Source organism: Mesoplodon mirus, assembly GCF_964341445.2.
Source record: "Mesoplodon mirus genome assembly, chromosome: 4".
In the NCBI taxonomy this organism is placed as follows: Eukaryota; Metazoa; Chordata; class Mammalia; order Artiodactyla; family Ziphiidae; genus Mesoplodon; species Mesoplodon mirus.
Window position 1 is genome coordinate 54,746,357 of NC_138979.1, and position 21,400 is coordinate 54,767,756.

A 21,400-nucleotide genomic window follows, 5' to 3' on the forward strand; every position below is an offset into this window, starting at 1 on the left:
TCTGGATTCCCAGGCGAAACCCACCCAATTCTTGTTCTAGTGATGAAGGCATGTTGTATTCTTTTTTTTTTTTTTTTTTTTCCTGTTCAACTTCTGTAGAGAAAGTTGGAAAGGACGCCAATGGCAGTTCTTTAGGGGGAAAAAAGTCTCTCTCTGGCCTTCTGCAGACCCTAGTACTATTAATGAAGCCACACTTGGTTCACTATGCAGTTAATAGTTTAACAAGCAGTAGCAATTTGAATTCTGTTCTGGAATTGTCTGGTTTTCTTAATACCAAAATAAAATTGAAAGGCAGGAGGTGAAGAACCTAAGGAGCAAAAAAAAAAAAAAGTTTATCTTTCTGCCTTTTTATTTGAACGACAGACAGCCTGAACACAGAGTATGGATTGATTTTTCCACCTGGATAGATTATGTGTGCATGCCTAAAGTAAAACATCAGGAGATGCAAGAGTTCAGGTTATGCAACCATTTTGTGTGCTGTGATAAGAAAGTTTACAAGAACTTAACAAGTTTATGAGAAACCCACCTCAGCATCCAAAATATGCAGCTGGAGCCACATGAGTAAAGGCAGAGTAACTTGGAAACTTCTCCTTTTCATGGTTAGACTGTGAAAGACTCTCTTCAGTTCACGTGGTGGTGGTATAAGGTCTCTCTTTTATTTGTGGAGACACCCGGGAAGAAGTGTGGGAGAGACTTGGGGGTAGATGGCCGTCAGTTGCTCAGTGATGAATAGCATAATTTAAAGCCTAGTGGAAAATCTTAGCAGCCTGAGTACAAACTCACCCAGGAGTAGCCTTTCAGTACTTTACAGCACTTTGCACTGACCCTGTAACTCTGGGACAGCTTGGCCTGAGGGAAGGTCCACATTTCTGAGCTGGTTTACTTCTACAGCCTAAATATCTGTACCCTCTTTTGGATGGTTGGGTTCATTGGCTCTCAATTTGTATAGTAGCTAAAGGATTCAGCGTTTTTGTTTTTCTAGGCAGGACACAGTCTCAATTATATAAGCTCAAAGTAGGATATATATAAAACTGGAGTCTTTCTCTGCCAGGATTTTTAGGAGGCTTTGGCCTTGCAGATAGATGTTTGGAATGGAGTAGGGGTAGGGTGGGGTGGGGGGGGGTGTTTGCTTGCTATAGCTAATCTGGAGAAAGAAAACTAGGTGTCCCTTTTTTTCTTTTTTTTTTTTTTGCTGTACGCGGGCCTCTCACTGTCGTGGCCTCTCCCGTTGCGGAGCACAGGCTCCGGACGCACAGGCCCAGCGGCCATGGCTCACGGGCCCAGCCGCTCCGCGGCATATGGGATCCTCCCAGACCGGGGCACGAACCCGTATCCCCTGCATCGGCAGGCGGACTCTCAACCACTGCGCCACCAGGGAGGCCCTCTTTTTTTCTTTTTAAGCTGGAAGTTTACAGAAACCCGTTTTTTCCTAGGGAGTAGGTATAAAAAATTGACTATAAAGATTGCTTTTACAAATAATTACAAAGTTATGGCTTTTTATGAGTTATAACCCTAATCTCTTTCCATTTTAACTGCTGTCTCTACTGAAGTCCATTTATGTGGATTTCATTTCGTTTGGTTAATTTTTTTTTTTTTAATGCTTTTGCTAGAGCTCCTAGCCAAGATAGAGACAGTATTGGGGTTGTTCTCTTGCCCAGTTAGACAAGGCCAGTAAAAAAGCAAGCGTCTATTAAACTACAGAAATCAGCTAACTTCAGTTTATTAGGCCTCGGAGGGCAGGAAAGAAAGTCCTGTGATGAAGGATTTTTTTTCCTTGAGATTCAAATAGCAAGTGCACATCTGCTGTTCTCAGCTTCTGTGAATGTGTTTGGAGGGAGGTGATCCATATCACAGGCTCCAGCAGCATCAAGGAATCTAGCATGTGGAGGGCTTTCTAATTCTCTCATGCAGAGAAGAAAGAACATAGCCACAGTGCCATCCTCTGACACAAAGAAACTTGTGTAAATGTGTGTCCATTTATGTGTGTGCACATAATGTGGATTAATTCATGCGGTGAAACCTGGTAGACTGATCAGATTTCTGTTGTGACAGTGACGAGTCTAGAAAGAAAACCTAGTAAATATTGTACCCTTACTAGGGGTCAGGTAGATAAGGTGGGACAGAGAGGGCAACTGAGAATGTGTAGATATGTCACAGGAAGGGAGTGAGATGTTGGGACAAGGGGCAAAAAATGTCAATACATAAGATTTGAGGAGCATCTGGAGCTGTGCTGTCTAATATAGTAGCCACTAGCCACATGTGATTATTTAAATTAAGTGAAATTAAGATTCAGTTCTTCAGTCACAGTACCATATTTCAGGTGTTCACATAACTACATGTAACTAGTGGCTTCTGAATTGGACAGCTCAAGTATAGAATATTTCCATCATTGCAAAAAGTTCTATCAGACAATGCTTGTTCAGAGCAGGGGTCAGCACACTTTTTCTGTAAAGGGCCAGACAGCAACTATTTTAGGCTTTCCAGGCCATATGGTCCCTGTTAAAACTATTTAACTCCGCTGTTGCAGTGCAAGTGAAACGAATCCATAGATAATACGTAGGTGAATGAGCATGGCTATGAGCCAGTAAAACATTTTTTATGGACACTGAAATTTGAATTAATATATTAATATAATTTTCACATCACAAAATAGTCTTCTTTTGATTATTTTTCAGCCATCCAAAAATGTAAAAGCCATTCTTATTCTTAGTTCATGGGACATAACAAAACAGGCACTGCACCTGATTTGACCTGTGGGCCATATTTTGCCAAACCCTGGTCTAGAGGAATAAGAAGTCAAAATTTAAGATTCTTTTACTGTATAGGACATCAGTTGCTTGAAAATTTGTAATGGTTCTTCTAGGCTTGAAAAATTTCTGTCTAAAAATTGAAGTTCACTGTAGGAATGTTTGCTTTGTTCCCCATTTTTGCAGTCCAGTCTTTTTCAGTGGTAGAGTCATTCTCTTCAGTAGATGACTACTCAAGTGTTAACCTTTAATTCATACCTAAGTCTCTAAACCCTTCTCTTTGTCTACCTGCAAGTAGCTGAATCCTCACTTGTAACATCGTCCAGTACAGATTAGAGGTCTTCTGTCACCTGGGGTCAGTTTTGTTCTTGTATGGTCCTAGAACAAGCTGAATATGGGTGGATCAAGGGGAGATTATTTTTCCTAGGCCAGATAGGCTTAGTGTTCATCTTTAGCCATCAACCAGACACACACACACACACACACACACGCACATGCACACACACACACACACCTTTTGCATGTGTATTTGGAGATATAAAGGGATTTTATGACCTGGCTCTATCCCCAAGTCACATACTCTCTTGAGTGGCACTGTTGAAGGATGCCTCAGGGTAAGGGAAAGGAAAGATAAAAACTGCAGAGCTGGGAATTCCCTGGCGGTCCAGTGGTTAGGACTCTGCACTTCCACTTCAGGGGGCACAGGTTTGATCCCTGGTCAGGAAACTAAGATCACACATGCTGCGCAGCCAAAAAAAAAAAAAAAACTCTGCAGAGCTAAGATGGTCAAGGACATAATTGAGGCTAAGACTTGAGAATTAAGATAAATTTCTTTTCGCAAGGGAAGGGGGTGGACGTTTTAGGGAAGAGGTGGTGAAAAGTATGATAAGTTTCATGAGTGAGAGGTGAGTGGGAGGGTTCACTTAAACAAGGACAGGATGCCTACTAGATAGTGTGCTGGGCAATCAGATGAATGGCAGATAAGATAAAAGTTACAATAGTTGGAATGGTGGGTTGGAAAAGAACCGTAGGACTTTTAGATAATAAAAGGCAACAAGATTTGGTGATACGGGGTGGTGAGGTGAAAAGTAATATTAGAAGGATTAGAAATGGGTACTTTTAAGAGGAAAACTAGTGGTAATCCTACAAAAGAAATTGGAGAACAAAGGATAAAAAATTAGGGGATTGATACTTTGCTGAACCAAGGGATAAAATGGGTGAAACACGATGAGCTGTGCTTGCTCTTGCTCTTTGTGGATGTTCACGTTCAGACCCCTTGTGACCCTTTCCTCTCCCCACGGTTGGACACCTACAGAATTGATGTCTTCCGCATTTAAGGTATGATACTTCCCCAGAGACCTCTCTGCGAGGAAGTCTGGTCCAGCGAGAGTTCTTTCCACGAGGAGAGAGCGTTAGGTTCGAGCTCTCCAATCCAGGTTTCTTCGAGTTTATCTCTGTTTTAACCGGCTCGCCGGGTTTTCCAGCATTCCCAGAGCTCCGAGTCTCTAATCCGGGCTCCGAGTCTCTAATCCGGGCTCCGTGTGACCGCGCGTTCCGAGACCCAGGATTTGGTTCCTCCATCCAGGTTCCGGGTTTCCCCTGCGCTCTACCGCTCCAGACTGCACACCAGCCCGGGATCCGGATCCGAGGGCCCGGTAGTCCAGTGTCCGGGTCTTGCGGGAGGCCCTGGTTGTCCCGGATCGCGGCGGCGGCGGCGGCGGTGGCGGCGGCGGAGGGACCCGCGGCCCCGGACACAGCGGCACCGGCGGGCGGGGCGGAGCGGCGCGAGGAGGGGGCGGAGAGCCGAAGACGAGGCGGGGTGGGGTGGGGGGGGAGGGGCCGCGGTAACGGATGGCGGCCTGGGCCCCGTAGCAGCGGCGGCTCGACGGCTCGGGGCCCGGGCGGTTGGAGGTGGCGGTTCCCGGGACCGGCCGCGCGGTGAGTCCGGAGCTTTGTGTGGAGCCGGGGCTGGGGGAGGAAAGAGGCGGCAGCGCCGAGGTGGCCAGAGGTAGCGGCGCCTGACAGAGGAAGTGGGGGTTGCGGGGCCGGGGCGGAGCGAGGGGAAGGTGTGTATGGCGCGGGTGGGGGAGGGGGCGTCGAGGGGCGCGGGGTGAAGTTCAAAGCGCGGCCAGGGCCGGTTCCGGCTGAGGGTAGGGGTGCCCGAGAGGGGATTAGGGTCTGGCCAGGTTGTGGGGACAGGCCAGAGAGTTTCATAGGCGAGTCTGGGTATCTTGAGGGGACCCAGGGCGACCTGAACTAGTCAGGGAGTTAGGGGGGTTCAGGGCGAGGGTCTGGGAGCAGGACGTTTGCGCAGCCCAGGAGGGGGGAGCAAGGTGGTCGGGAGTGTGCAGTAAGTAGGTTGTGGGTGTGTACTCCTTCCAGTCTTCAGGTCACATTTACTCCTGTCCTTTTCTTCAAGATGGAGGGATTCCTGGGCCTGGCCTTAACTGCTATCCTAGTACCCCCGGGAGGGTTTGTGACCCTGTCCTGTTTGGAAAACCCATGCTGCCCTCTTTTCCCTTTATGTGTAATTACGGTTGGATCATCTCTGTGCTTTGCTCAGATTCTCCTTCCTCCCTCTGGGGTTGAGGAGGAGGAGACACATCTGACCAATTAATGTGTGTTTGTGAAACAGGCAGCAGCAGTCATTTCAGGTTCTAGGAATTAGGCTCACACAGGGTGGAGAGATCAGAGCCCTTCAGGGGGAATATTTCTGAACAAATCACAGATGATTAAATTCTCTAAGAAACAGCTTCCAACCTAAATGAGAGTGGGAAAGATGGGGAAGAAAGCCTGTCTGTTTCCAGCCATGTGTCCAGAGCCCTAGGGGTTGAGGAGAGTCCTCAGTCCCCTACAGGCCTCTCTTTTCTGTATGAGGCTTTGCTCTGCAGCCTTGAGTTAATTTCACCCCTGCTGCTTTGTCTTGGGGGAGGGAGTGCTGGTTTAGGCTGTTGTGAGGAGATGACTGTTCTGCTGCCACGCACAATAGTCGTGTCATTTTATCGGGACTGCTACCCCAGGGCTGAGAACTGCTGCTGCAGAGATAAACCGGTCCCTCTCACCCGCCTATTGTGTACACAGTGAAGGTCATAGGTTCAAGTCTTGTCTGAGAGCTTTGGATATGCTCCATCTCCCAGGCTCCTCAGTACCATTTTCTTCCTTTTCCAGACTGGGGCTTGCCATTGGAGGAGGCCAGACAGAAAGGCTCTTCTTTTTGAGTGAGGAACAATGCAGAGCTCATTGGCACACATTTTTCAGAAGAATAGGGAATGCCAGCCATGTTGTGCCTGCCTCTTTGGCTAGCCTGTACTAAGTTGAGGAGGAAGAGTGGCTGGGAGACTCAACCCTGATGTTTGTGTCAGACTTTTAAGGAAGAAGTCTCCAAGGGGAGGGTTTTACTCTTGTTTGAGCCAGCATTTTTAATCCTTTTTATAGAGATGGGACACACACAAAGATTTTTGTTTATTCGTTTAGGAATACCACTAAAAACCTGTGCAGGGTTAAGATAGGGAGTCAAGGACCAAGTACCTTTTTAATGGTGACTTCCTGGTCAGAATAATTGCACAACAAAAAAGCCACAGAATTTGCCTATCTGGGCAAGGGCTGGGGAAATGAAACAACTTTCCTTTTTATCTTTATTTTAATTCTGATGAAAGGAGGTGACTTGTTCATTGTGTAGAAAATCCATATGTGCTTCTGTGTTAGGGACAAGTTTGCCAGAGAGATGAACATAAAAAAAAAAAATCATTTGAGATCTTGGGAGTTACTAATGACAGAAGGATGAGAACAAGCTAGAAGGAACCCTGTCCTTGCATTTACCTCATAGAAGTGCCCAAATAGCATTTAGGTACTATTAATTGGGTAACGAATTATTGGGGGCTAGAAATGAGATTTTCCTTTAGGACATTAAAGAAAACTTTTCTTTAAACAGAGATTAGAAATAAAGCTCATTGTGGGAGGACAGTTGTACACAATATACACTGTACACAATAGCCAACCATTTCCTATAGAGTGTTGTTGAAGAGGAACTTTAGCCTTTGGTTGTGGTAAAGGTCTTTCTGAGGCCCTAAGTCTGACCACGTTGCCTGCCTTTTCTCTTTCAATGAGTTTCTTAAAAATGATGGCTTGCCACTTAGGTGTTGGGCTTTTGCTAGGAGGGAACGGGTTGTTCTGACCTTTATGTTTCATGATGACAGAACTGTCTTAAGGTCTTACTAGAGGTGTTGTTTGTCTTTAGACTGTTTCCAACTATATGTCCTAGGTCTCTGAGTGAAGTCTCAGCTAAACTAAGTCCAAAGCTTTTTGCTCTTGGGCTGTTGGCATTCATTTCTTAATCCTGTCAGGTGACAGTGAAGGCAGAAGCCTCAGATTAAATTTGCCCTGATTAGATTTAGTGGTTTCAGAATTGGGCCCTTGCCACAAGGAGTCTTATAAGTCTTCTGACTGTGACCATATTTCAGAAAGCACTTTGGATTTTTTTCCCCCAGCTTCTTGTTAGAAAATGTTTCCTTGTGAGAAGTCTAGATAGCTGGACAGATTATTGCTTATTTTGTGTGAGGATATGGAAGCATAATTTTGGCTCCTGGTAGTAATTATGTTGCAATTAGCATATAGCAACTAAATGACTGGAACAGTATAATTTGTTGAGGGGTTTACTGATTGCTCTGTCAAGTGGAAGTGCCACTCCTTACTTATTTGACTTAGAATACTACTGCCTGGGCTCAGCTGTGGAGACTTAACAAGTACAGGAATGATGTGTGGTCTCTAGAAGTTCACACTCTGTTTTCTCTCTCATCACTGCCAGGTACTGTAGAACCTTCTAGTGCCACTTTCTCCTGCTCCATAGGTAGCTAAGCAATTGTTATTTCCCTTGTGGAAACTGGTCATGGATGGGAATACTGCCAGACAGATGGGGCCACTCTGAGATGAGGCAGCCTTATGTTGTGTGGCAAATTTTCTTTTAAGCAGCTGAATTCTCTCTTCTGCCTGATTTTTAAATATCAGATTCCTTAAAAAAAAAAACCCTGCAAAATACAAAATCACGTAGTGTACTAAACATGCCTTCGTGATATCTCATAAAAGTTGGCTATGACAGACAAAATGAAGAGAGGCGATGCTGACTGGCAGGTTCTGGGCCCACTAAGTGTCAGTGAAGGACTGTTTTCACTAAGGAACAGGTAATTCACCAAAGCACCTGCCTAGCTGGGCATGTGGAATTGGCAGCAGCTGTGCAGTTGAAGAGGGATTATTGAGCAGGTGGTTAAAGAATCACATGCCACAGTGACAAGAAAATACTTGGTCTTCCGTGGTTTAGGTTCAGTTCATATGTGTGAAATTCTTCTTTGTTTCACGTTGCTTAATGCCTGATACTGGTTTGTTAGTGAGATGATAATGGAATAGAGAAAAGAGATTCTTCCTTTTCTCTGTGTTTCTTTTAAATTACTGAGTAGCTTGCCTTAGCTTGGTCCTAGACAGCCCTATTGTATTTCTGTGAGTTCTGGCTTTATGCCCTATGAATGGGAAGGGAATAATAGTAATTCAGTGTTTCTAGTACTTGTTTATTAGGGGGATAGGGAATGAGAAAATTCTTTGCTTTTAGGGTGGTGAAAAGGATTTAGCTGCTGGGAGGATACCCAGGTGCAAAGGATGTAATTGACTTTTTGTGTTAAGTCTACCTGACGTATCTTACTCAAGACTTTCACATGTGTTTTTATTTTATGAATGTAATTCTCCACGTGAAGTTTGCACCTCTTCTGTTGTTTGTTTTATTCCATTTTTAGTTTCTCCCAGCACCTTTATAACTCTTTTTTTCTGGCTTTGAGATTAACATCACTGTTAGAATCAAGTCATCATCAGAGGGCCAAATCATGCTAAGGAAGTATCTCAACTAAATGTTTATCTTAAAAACAAGTATAGCATTTCCTGTAACTTGGAGGAGGACTTTCTATTTTGAGGTTTTCTGCAAATTCCCAGATTTTCCTTCTAGGTTATCATCTTCTGTTAATATCATTTTATTTTTCTTTCACATGTTCATGCCATTATAGTAGGCAGTGGCGTATAGCCTAAAATTTATAAACAAGCAACTTGGTGTTTATTTTGTGACTTCTTTAGTGTCCTCCAGTGATTTTCTGTATTGGGCTGACAAGCTGTGTGCTTGAAACACGTGCACACACACACACACACACACACACACACAATCTAATTGAATTCACAGGGTATTAATTAACAGTTGATTGACAGCAAAGAAGTGACTTTAAATGTTTTGGAGTTCAGAAATCCCTTTTCCAAGTGAAGTGAAGGCTCTGATCTGTCAGAGAGATTGAGACAGAGATTTAGGTAGATGGCTGTCTGTCTGGGTGGATAGAGTTTTTTGATTGATTTAGGGAAAAGGGAGGCAAACAGTGTGACTGAGGCCAGGGCCAGTGGACCACTACAGAGACAGAGACATTTGCAAGAATCTGTTTAAACCTAGTTTGCAACCTAGCTTTAAGTAGGAGCCTAGCAGCCATTTGTATAATGTTCACTTCTGGGAAAAAATATAAACTTCTTTATTTCCCCATATGAAGCCATTGCAGCTGTTTGTTTTAAAGTGTTCACAAACCACCATGTATTTTCCTAGCATTCTCAGTAGTTTGCTTCCTCATGTTTTTTCCCCCTCCCCCATCTCCCATCCACACTCTCTGCTCTGAAGACTTCCCTAGCAGCCTGGAAACACTCTAATTACTGTAGCTATTATAGTCACAACCCAGATCTTCCACCTCCTTCCCACTCACCCCTTTCTATCTTCCTTCCCCCTCCCCTTGCTCTAGCAGCAGGAGTTGAACTGCAGTCTCATGAGCACAGTCAGATCTATGAATGAGCTTTATATCTTGTCAAGGCAGAACTCCAGATCCAACAGGGCTGATTTTTCATGGTTCTCTTGCTGTTTGTTCTTGGATCAGAGTCCCAGAAATAAGAGATGGCAAATACCTATTAGGTCATATCTAATCCATCACTCAGGAGCAAACCTGCGATCTTTCTCTTGTCTCTGTGAGAATTTTTTCCTTCTTTCTTTTGCAGGTGAGAGCTGTCTGATGCCAGGCAAGCTCTGAAACTGCCTTCTTTTTATTGTGCTCTCTGGTCATTAGTGTCAGGCCAGCGTTGCTCCCTTGGATTTTTATTCTTATCCCATTTTCAGGATTACTTGCTCCCAGCAAAATCTCCACCCTCTTCAACTTCAGTCCTCTCTTCTTTTTTTTTTTTTAAATTAATTAATTTATTTATTTTTGGCTGAGTTGGGTCTTTGTTGCCGTGCGCGGGCTTCTCACTGTGGTGGCTTCTCGTTGCGGAGCACGGGCTCTAGGCACGCGGGCTTTGGTAGTTGCAGCATGCGGGCTAAGTAGTTGTGGCTCCCGGGCTCTAGAGCGCAGGCTCAGTGGTTGTGGCGCACGGGCTTAGTTGCCCCGCGGCATGTGGGATCCTCCTGGACCAGGGCTCAAACCCCTGTCCCCTGCATAGGCAGGCAGACTCTTAACCACTGCGCCCAGGGAAGCCCCCAGTCCTCTCCTCTTGATTGTTGGCACCACATTTGTGGGTTCCTTTTGTACCATCAAGTTATCTATGCCAGAAGTTACCACTTTTCAGACCTTTGCCACAAGAGTCATTGTGGCATTCTCTTAAGGAGTTGCATTTGATGGAGCACAGGACACAAATCCCAGCAGGTGGTAATTAATAAAATGGCTCAGAAAATATGTGCGAGGTTGTGCCCTTAAGAAAGCCCTGTACTGTATGAACAAATGCTCCTTCTTTCTGTTTAAATTGGGGTACTTCCTATTCTAACCCTTTGTTCTCTTTAGATGGATGAATTTTATTTTTGTGTGGCTTAGTTACAGTTAGTTATTTTCTGATTTAATAGTGTAAAATGTTTATTTGCTAATATAGCTTTTCAAAGCATAGAGGAAAAAGCACAGAATTGCAAGTCATAAAACCCAGATCCTGATCACTGTTTTGCCTCTGACTAGCCGTGACTTGTGCTAGTCACTCTTATGTTTTCACTTTCCTTATCTGTAAAGTGAGCATATTAGACATGATCATCTCTAAAGGTTCAATATAGTGTTGAATTTTATGCTATCAAGATTATGATGAAAGAATAGGACAAAAATGGTTGATGGTTGACATAAGTTGGCAGTTTTTTATTATTGTGTCAGTATTCAGAAGGGCAAATAAGTGCAGCCTTAGTTCCTGGGGGCTTGACTCTCACTCCTCTTTGATATGTTTATAAAGTTTATGCTGTGCTTTTTTTTTTTTATGAAGTTATCTTCTTTTGGAGAGTCTTGTACCTTCATTCTGCAGGTTCACCAGTTTGTCAAATATACCTTTTTCTAGCCTTCTCAAGCCATAGGAGTGGGGATCAGAAAGCTGTAGAAAAAGAACCTCAGCTTGGGAGAAAGAAATCAAACCTGAAAGGATTTGCCTGATATCATTAAGAAGTAATTTTGCGTATTCAGTCAGGAATCTAAGATCTTTAAATCTCTTATATCTGAAATCTTGAGCCAAGGGACTGATTTTGGAGGTGGTTAGGCATTTTTCCATTTTTGTCCAGTTAGTGGAAAACCTACTTTGAATTAACTTCTTGGGATTGAATAAGAGTTGCCCACTGTTTTGTTTACAAAATAAAAGCATTATTTTTAATGCTCAAAATGCAAAATCTGGCAAAGTTTGACCAACAGGGGGTATCTCTGAAATACCCCCTAAAAGGGACTGAGCAAATTAAAGCTGATGGGTGACTTTGGGAACTTTGAAATTGGTAGTACAGTTGACCCTTGAACAACACAGGGGTTGGGGCACCCCCCCTCCCCCAGGGAAGTAAAAAATCCTCATGTAACTTTACAGTTGGCCTTCCAGTATCCAAAGTTCCAACCAACTGCAGGTTGTGTAGTACTGTAGTACGTATTTATTGAAAAAAATCCAGATATAAGTGGACCTAAATTATAGTTCAAACCCATGTTGTTCAAGGGTTAACTGTGATGTTAGAAAATCTTCGCTTTCAAGCAGTTTAAAGGAATAAAATTGTATAACCTAGTTGTTAATTCCCCAAGTTAGGATTTTTATCAGCATTTTCCAGTTAGTTTTTAGATTTGGAACTTCCAATAGTGGCTATTTATTGAATGTTAAGAAGATGATGGTCTTTCAGTCTTTCTTTCTTTTTGGGGAATGTGTTTAACATGGCAAAATCACATGTTTAAGCTACCTTTGAACATTGGAAGAAGCATTCACTCTTCTTAAATTTGTACTTAAAACATCCATCTGTCTGTAATAGAAAAATTCAGTGGGAGGAACTATTGTTTATTTTGGACTCATAAAAAGTCCTGGGAGTGTTTTGCTTTATTCCCAGCCATCTGTAGCACATTACTAATTTTCAGGTAATCTAAAGGTTATTTTGAGAAGTGTTCCACTTGAATGAGATTTTTTAAGGATCTGTATTAGAAATATAAGTGGCTTTTGTAGATAGATTTTTTTTTTAAGTGTCAAATGAAGGGTTTTGAATTGGAAAGTGACCAGTGCCATGCAACCCTTGGAAATCAAACCACACCATGATTGAAATCCAGGTCTGGCAGTTAGGCCACATTGCCTGCTGGTACTGCATTGCATGCTGATACAACATTGCATGTTGGTACCTGTAGTTTCTTAGGCTGCAGTTCAGTATTTATAGAGTAAGGCAGCAGTGTCTGCTCTATTCTATGTACAGAGTAAAGCCAGAGGGCTTTTGGTATGTTATCAGAGTGTTTCTAGTAACATTCCTAGGTAAGCACTTTGGGTTTGGTTAAGATGAACTTTTATTCATGTGAGCAGAAGTGAATGTTCAAGAATGTCCCTTGTAAACTTCAGTTACAAATTCTGAGGTTTGGTGTGAAACTCAGCAAGAATGGTATCAGAAATGGAACTATAGAGAAATTGGAATTGTGAGGCTCATGGGGTCTATGAATCTGAAAGGTATAGTGGGAAGGGGGAAATTTTTCTTCTACTTGGTATTTGCTTTTGAGTGTACCTCCGGTCCATCATTTCTGAAACTTGCTTACCCTTTTCTCCCCTAATCATTACAGTTCTTCCAGTTGCCATGGCACAAAACTTTGGGTTCATATTTGGTTCTTTTTTCTTCCTTACCACCTCATCTAATCATTCACCAAGTTTGAATCATTCTAGATACTTTATCACTTAGCTTCATCTTTTTACCTGACCTAGTTCAGGCCTCCATCTGTATATTACTGTAGTAACCTCATGGTTAATGCTTCTTTCTGTATTACATACTACATACTACTGCAATATTATTATAGTTTTTATTTATTTATTTAGTGAATACAGGCATCCCTTGTCTTACTGTGCTTCACGGATACTGCGTATTTTACAAATTAAAGGTTTGTGGCAAGCCTGTGTCGAGCAAGTCTATTGGCACCATTTTTCCAGCAACATTTGTTCACTTCATGTCTCTGTGTCACAGTATTTCTCTAATTCTTACAGTATTTTAAACTTCCATTATTATTATATTTGTTAAGGTGATCTGTGATCAGTGATCTTTGATGTTACTACTGTGACTTGCTGAAGGCTCAGATGATGGTTAGCATTTTAAAATGAAGGTATGTACATTATTTTTTAAGACATAATGCTATTGCACACTTAATAGACTACAGTATATAATAAACATAACTTTTACATACACTGGGAAACCAAAAAATTTGTATGACTTGCTTTACTGTGATATTTGCTTTATTGTGGTGGTCTGGAACCGAACCTGTAATATCCCCAAGGTATGCCTGTATTTATTGAGCACTTATGTGCCAGGCCAGACATCATCTCTGTCCTTTCTGGACTTACACATCTAGTTGAGGAAACTAGCAGTCATTTAATGAATGTATGATTATGAGCTGAAGTGCTTTGAAAGGAAAGAATTTGTTTCTAGAAGAATATGTAGCAAGGAATCCCAGTGTAGACTTTTAATTTATTAATTAATTTATTTATTTTTGGCCGTGTTGGGTCTTCGTTTCTGTGCGAGGGCTTTCTCTAGTTGCGGTGAGTGGGGGCCACTCTTCATCGCGGTACACAGGCCTCTCACTGTCGCGGCCTCTCGTTGCGGAGTACAGGATCCAGATGCGCAGCCTCAGTAGTTGTGGCTCACGGGCCTAGTTGCTCCGCGGCATGTGGGATCTTCCCAGACCAGGGCTCGAACCCATGTCCCCTACAATGGCAGGCAGATGCTCAACCACTGCGCCACCAGGGAAGCCCCCAGTCTAGACTTTTAAAAACACAGTTCTGACTATTTCACTTCTTGCTGAAAACTTTTAATGACTCCTTACTGCCTATATAGGCCAGCAGTCAAGATCCTCTATAATCTGACCAACCCTGGCCTTCAGTCTTATTTCTTTTTCACTCTTTTTCCAGCCATTCCTTCTGCTTGCCCTGCATTTTTCAGTCTCAACACCTTAGTTTTTTTCTTTTCTTTTTTGTTGGAATGCCCTTCCCTGCTCCAAGGCATTCAGCTTTAAATCTGACCCTTCCTTCAACCTACCAAAAAATTTCATCTCCCTCCTGAAGACTTTCTTAACTTTCTTCTTCCCACCCGCCTATATCTCCAGAATTGATTTTGTATTCCTCTGTATCTCTTTAACTCTTTGCTAGGATCTCTGTTATAGCACTGTATCACACCTTGACTTTAATCATATGCGAATATATTTTTTTCCCTACCTCATTCTAAACTCCTAAGAGACCTGAGTCTCTTGTTTCCCATGGCTTCCACCCCAGTGCTTTGAATATAACTTTATGTGTAATGCTTGCTGAATTGAACTGGAATTTGATTTTTGAAAACAGAAACTTCTTGTGATTTTTTTTCAGACCTTCTTTTATGTTAAGGTAACTTGCATTTAACACATTTTATCCCAAACTGAATAACCTAGGAACAAGGCACAGACTGTGAAAGCCTTTAGAAATCCTTCAGACTCAAGGACAAGCATTTGTGCCCTTTAGTGCCTGCAGCCGTACTGTGGTTCCATATATCCTAGCTGATGGAAGACTTGAGGGGAGGGGGAGAGGTAGTACATGGCAGACAGAAGCAATGTAGGTCAGTCATGGGAACCAGACTGATTCTGTTAGAGGAATATAGGCATGGTTGGGCCCTCTGGGTATTGTTGACCTCCAAGAGGTCTTTTTAGTTTTTCTTATTTACTTCCTCTGTTCCATAAATATTTATTGGATTCCTGCTATATGTGAGGTCCTGTCCTAGCTGCTTAGGATCTATCAGTGAACAAAATAGACAAAAAAATCCCAACCCCATGGATCTTGTCTTTTAACAAAAGGAAATATAAATAAGCATAATAAATAATTATATAGTGTAAAGAGGGTGATAAATAATGTGGGAAAAAATAGAACAGAGTAAGGGAGATTAGGGGTATAGAGGAAGGATAGATGGGGGAGGTAGGAAGGTTGCAGCTTTTTTTTTTTTTTTTTTTTGCGGTACGCGGGCCTCTCACTGTTGTGGCCTCTCCCGCCGCGGAGCACAGGCTCTGGACGCACAGGCTCAGTGGCCGTGGCTCATGGGCCCAGCCGCTCCGCAGCATGTGGGATCTTCCCGGACCGGGGCACGAACCCGTGTCCCCTGCATTGTCAGGCAGACTCTCAACCACTGCCCCACCAGGGAAGCCCTAAGGTTGCAGCAGAGTTGACATCTTTGAGAACTGTGGTGCTAGTGTGTTACTGGTTTGTTGGGCACTTCCCTGAGGGTGCTGAATACTCTTCTGCCCGAAGAGAGATAGAGGCACTGTCTGCAGTTGTTCCAAAGGGTCTAGCTGACAGTGAGGGGGAAAAATGTTCTTTTTTCTTGGCTGCTTCCCTGGCTGGCACTCCTGGAAGTTAATCATGGTGAAAACTTCAGTCATGTCTGGAAGACACCAAGGGTAGAACTGGAGGCCTTGTAGCTAGTTCCCTGAGGAGTGGGATTTACTCTTCTGTTGATTGGCCCTCGGGTGCCTAGAGTAATGGGTGAGTTAGGCCTCTGAGTTTTCTCCTTCCTCAGCGGGAAAAGCCCATTATCATGACCTTCCCTCTTTCTAGTGAGACCTCAGCAACTTTATTTGGGGTAGCTCATTAAAAATAAGTTTTCAGGGACTGTACACTTTGCTCCCAGCCTAAAAATTGAATTTTAAGGTTTGTGCTATTTCGACTTCCTCTCAATGCATAGCTAGCTATGTTCTGGAAATCTCAGTACCTAATTCATTAGCCTGAGGATGAAGATGTCTTATGATGTCTAGCTGCTCTCTTGTTTGACTTGTGTTTTGTAAATTTTCTTATAGTTTCCTTGCTTGCTCTTTACTAACCCTTCTACTACTTCATTATTTTTCCTGTTGCCTCTTCCCTTTTTCTTTACATTAAGCTGATAGGAAACAGAAATCCCTTAGGCCAGACTGCCGTTTTGGTAATTGGCTGGAAGCTAAAATTCCTACCTAATGTATGAGAGATGTCTTATTTCTGTCCTTGAGTTATGTAGAATGCAGCTTGTGGACATCAAGCTCTCAGCACGTTTGTTACATTGTATGCTATTTGAGGTAGCTGAGAGGTGCAGGATACCTGTACACTCTGTTTTTAGTTATTTATATCATTAGCTTGTGCAGTTGCAGTGCACAAGGAGACCTATTTGCCATTCTGAAAAAATGTGCTATTTTTGATATAAAATTTTAGAATAAAGGTTCTCAATGAACTTGGGGTCAATGCTAAGAAAAATCTGTTAACTTTTAGGCAGATATGGTTCTAATGTTAGGTGAGCCTCTAGGCAGATTTCACATTGCTTTTCTTTGTCAGGATTTGCTGCATATCAGACTTGAAGTCATACGTCCTCACCACATACACTCAAGTGGTACAATAACATAATACCGATATTGTGAACTTTAAAACCAGTGTCTGGTGTAGGCCCTTGCAGTCCTAACAGAGCTAGAAATCCTGGCAGTGTGGATTTCAGATGAGTTCCATAACACTACCTGGCAAAGAGGGAAATGCAGGACAGTGTCTGGTAATATTCTTTTTCTTATGGAGCCTTCCTATAAGAAAGAAATTCAGTTTTAACATTACATTGGGGTAGGTAATATAACAGTGACATTTTCTTCCAACAACAAGTCTATAATATATTTTACCTGAATTTGTGATCTGAAGCATTAGGTTTGTCTTAAAGTGTTACATAAACATGATGAGTGCCATTTCTGTCATCCTCATATAATTTTTTTCCCTTCTCCTTTCTTGGTAGGCAAAATAATGATACAGTGGTTTAATTCACAACTCAGATAGTTGATGGAAGGAAACTAATTGTTGAAATGTGGTGCTGCTAGGCTCTGCACTTCATAGGAATGATACAGGTTGCAAGGGATTAAATTTTTATAAGGATCGAAATCCTTACTTAAATAAGAATGTCACAGCCCTAATCACAATAATGTGGCTGAGTTGAAACTGTTAAAGGAGATTGGAGAAGCTGCAGAATTAGGCCAGATAATGATAATGTGGGGTTTATTTACTTATATATAGATTAGTTAAATACTTTATTGACAGCAAATGTGAAGATGTGGTTTTGAATAAGATAAACTACTTCACACAGTTGGCAGTTTTAGATCCCATAAAGCAAAGAAATAACCTGGATTTTGCTTTGAGGAACAAACAAGAATTGATAAACGTTTCTGTAGGTCAACACTATTTAATAGTAATCATAATCTTTTTTTTTTTTTTTTTTCTTTTTGCGGTATGCGGGCCTCTCACTGTTGTGGCCTCTCCCGCTGCGGAGCACAGGCTCCGGACGCGCAGGCCCAGCGGCCATGGCTCACGGGCCCAGCCGCTCCGCGGCATATGGGATCCTCCCAGACCGGGGCACGAACCCGTATCCCCTGCATCGGCAGGCGGACTCTCAACCACTGCGCCACCAGGGAGGCCCAGTAATCATAATCTTGATTAAGCTCAACATTCTTCAGGGAGAGCAGGAATAAAATCTATCATATGGGGGTTCATTTTTAAGAAATTGAGCTTCAGTCAAGTATGTACAGTAGGAAAAGTGGAAAGATTTTAAAAAACATCCCACCGGAAGTTTAAAGACTTAAAAGCCATTTTATTAGAAAGCAAGGGATCAAAAGGACCGTGCAAAACAGATGGTCACTTGGCATAGTCTCAGAGGTTGTGGAGAGGAGAAAAGCATCTTTTAAAAAAATTTTTAAACATTTTCAATCAAGACCAAAGAAGCCCACAAAGTGATGGTGGTTAGTCACACGTGCTGCCTAGAAATTAGGTGAAAGAAAAAAAGATGAATTAGTTAAGCTCTTTGCTCAACTGATGGTAAGAATTTATGTTTGTTTTTGCTTTTTTAAGAAGACATGTTAAAAATGGAAAGGCAACTAGAAAATTGTAAGACTGCTTGATTATGATGTGTAAGATCCATTCAGGGATGAAGACGTTGGAGAATTTCCACTTCTGTTTTTCCTGCTTCCCAAGCAGTTTAAAGCTTCTGGTCAAATGATGATAAATGCTTAACTTTAAAAAAAAAAAATTAGGACACGAATTAATCTTTTTTAATGCATAGAAAGCACAGAAAAATGTACAGAAGTCCCTGGAGTTATCCCAGAAATGGTAATATTTATTTAGTCTTTCCAATACAATTTTCCTAGCTGCCTAGGCTTTTCTTGATCATATCAGTAAATTTGATGAGATTAGATCTATCTACCCAAGAATTGAGAAAGAATTCAAGGATAAACTGTAACTCTTAGTGAAAGTATATCACTTCATGTTTTAAGTGGCATGGTCATTACACTAAGGGACTGGTGCAGATATGTGGTTCTGTCCATAGAAGGGTTTGGAGGTGGAGGGAATAAAATCTATATTAGAAAATTGAAAAATAAAAATTAAAGATTGAGATGACTTGGTATCATTCATATCATTTACTGGGGCCAAGGCGATGGGTTAGTTTACATAAGGAGAAGTCACTTATGACAAATCATTGACAGTTGTGTGTGGACAGAGTTGTTACCAGTGGACACTGTTTAGTTTTTTGGGTTTTTTTTTTGCGGTACGCTGGCCTCTCACTGTTGTGGCCTCTCACGTTGTGGAACACAGGCTCCGGATGCGCAGGCTCAGCGGGCATGGCTCACGGGCCCAGCCGCTCCGCGGCATGTGGGATCATCCCGGACTGGAGCATGAACCTGTGTCCCCTGCATTGGCAGGCGGACTCCCAACCACTGTGCCACCAGGGAAGACCTCGTTTTTTGTTTTTTTTTTTTAATATTTATTTATTTGGTTGTGTCGGGTCTTAGTTGCGGCATGCAGGATCTTCGTTGCGGCATGCGGGATCTTCGTTGCAGCATGCAGGATCTTTAGTTGAGGCACGCGGGATCTTTTAGTTGCAGCCTGCGGGATCTAGTTCCCTGACAAGGGATCAAACCCAGGCCCCCTGCATTGGGAGCGCAGAGTCTTAACCACTGGACCAGCAGGGAAGTCCTGACACTATTTAGTTTTAAAAGACTTTTTGTTAAAGTCAGGCCAAAGGCTATTTAAAAACTTTAGTCTTGGAATGGGAGAAAATGTTTTGTTGTGCATTAGCAAACTGACTTTCTGACAGTAAACACTTCTGTGTAGGTCCACAGTCCCTTCTCTGCCGTTCTAAAACCCCAAAGTTCTGAAAGCTGAAAGTTTTTTGTAAGGTAGGCACAAACCTGACTTCAGCTAATGAGGCTATTTATAACCTTTTTTGGTTGTTGTTCTATTTCAAGTAAATATTTATTCATTTTGTTGTAAGAATATTAATGAGTTTCTTGTCAGGGTGCTGTTCCAGTTTCTACTGAGAGTATTAAACTGTGTATGGTATACTAATTATCTCAGCTTTTTATAGGTGAAATAACTGAGGCTCAAATAAGTGCAGTGACTTGCCCAAGATTCTTACACATCTAGGGGGGAGTAAAGAGTAGACTTGAGCTTTTGCTACCTCCTGTTTTGTTTTGTTTTGTTTTGTTTTGTTTCCATTGTACTGTGCTGGTTTCTCATGACTTTACCTCCAGAAACCATCTTGATAAGTTCTTCTAGGTGGAAGGGTTTAAGCAGTGACACTCATTTTATTTGACATTTTAATAAATGTTTTACAGAAGTGACATATTCAGGTTTTCTCATGACATTAAGCTCTTTCAAGTACTTATGTTCCCAAATTGTTCAAGATTATACTTCCGAAATATCTTGGCTATGTGTGGGGAATGAAAACTAGAAGATGAGCTTCAGTGTGCATAGTATTACATTTAAAAGAGACAGAAAGTCCAGGGGACTTCCTTGGTGGTGCAGTGGTTAAGAATCCGCTTGCCAATGCAGGGGACACGGGTTCAAGCCCTGGTCTGGGAAGATCCCACATGCCATGGAGCAACAAAACCCGTGCACCACAACTACTGAGCCTGCACTCTAGAGCCCATGAGCCACAACTACTGAGTCCGCACACCTAGAGCCGGTGCTCTGCAACAAGAGAAGCCACCGCAATGAGAAGTCCACGCACCGCAATGAAGAGTAACCCTCGCTCGCTGCAACTGGAGAAAGCCTGCGCACAGCAACGAAGACCCAATGCAGCCCCAAAATAAATAAATAAATAAAAGAGGCAGAAAGTCCAAACCACTTTGTTAGCGTGAGTAACTTCTAGCTAACAATTATAGCCCCCAAAGGAGACTAGAAATCTTGGTAAGCTATTCTTCAAAAAATTAGCTCAGTGTGCTGCCAGAGAAATGCTAGGCGTCATTAGGAAGAGAACTAAAGAAAGATAAAAATAAACTTCCCTTTATACAAAACCAAGGTTTGTCTTTGTGATACTGTGCGTTCTTTTCATCCCTAAGAAATACGTATCAGAGCTGGTGACCAAATGAGATGAAGGCTTTAGTGAAGACATGTAAAATGAAAAAAAAAAATCTTCAGCTTTTAAAGTCAGAGGGAGTATTGTCAAACCCTGTCAGGCGATGAGAAGAACATATAGACTTGTTCACCAGTTCTTAGGATCCTGTATTGGATAGAGAGCACCTTTTCAAATTAGAAATGAATTTAACTTAATTATTGGGTTGCTCTTATCAATAGTAAATAAATAAAATTTGTTAACACTAGAGGTAGTAGAAATTTTAAAAAGGGTCTAGAAGGTTTTCTTGTGTTTTTTTTAAATTAAAACTTCTTATTTTAAGATAATTGTAGGAGTCTCATGCAGTTGTAAGCATAATACAAAGGAATCCCTTGTACCCTTTACCCAGTTTCCCCCAGTGGTAATGTCATGCAAGTATAGTACAATACCACAACCAGATATTGACATTGATACAATCCGCCCAGCTTGTTCACATTTCCCCAGTTTTACTTGTACCCATTTATGAGTGTGTGTATTTAGTCCTATGCAATTTTATTACCACCAGTCAAGATACAGAACAGTTCCATCACCACCAAGGTACCTCACATTGCCCTTTTATAGCCACACCTGCCTCACTTCTGCTACCCCTCTTCCTATCTCATAAGATTTTTGATAAATTATTGGATTAATATATTTTATAATAACCTGTCAAGGGGATCCAGGAATATTTGGGAGAGTGTATCCTTAACTTTTTATAAAATTATTTTATTTTTTAATTTATTTTTTCAGCATTCCAGTTTACTGT

The 21,400-nt window shown here is 42.1% G+C and overlaps 1 protein-coding gene across 3 annotated transcripts in view; it reads left to right on the forward strand.

The window, feature by feature from the left end:
- The first annotated feature begins 4,579 nt into the window (after positions 1-4,579).
- The window catches only part of ZNF609 (zinc finger protein 609), a 228,760-nt gene continuing 211,939 nt past the window's right edge, over positions 4,580-21,400 (forward strand). For 2 of the 3 annotated variants that reach the window (XM_082617490.1, XM_082617492.1), the window contains exons 1-2: positions 4,591-4,685; positions 13,280-13,360. The gene's annotated coding sequence lies outside the window, so the exon portion shown is untranslated. Of the gene's footprint in view, positions 4,686-13,279; positions 13,361-21,400 lie in introns of all 3 variants that reach the window. The other variant, XM_082617491.1, reaches the window with a different exon arrangement.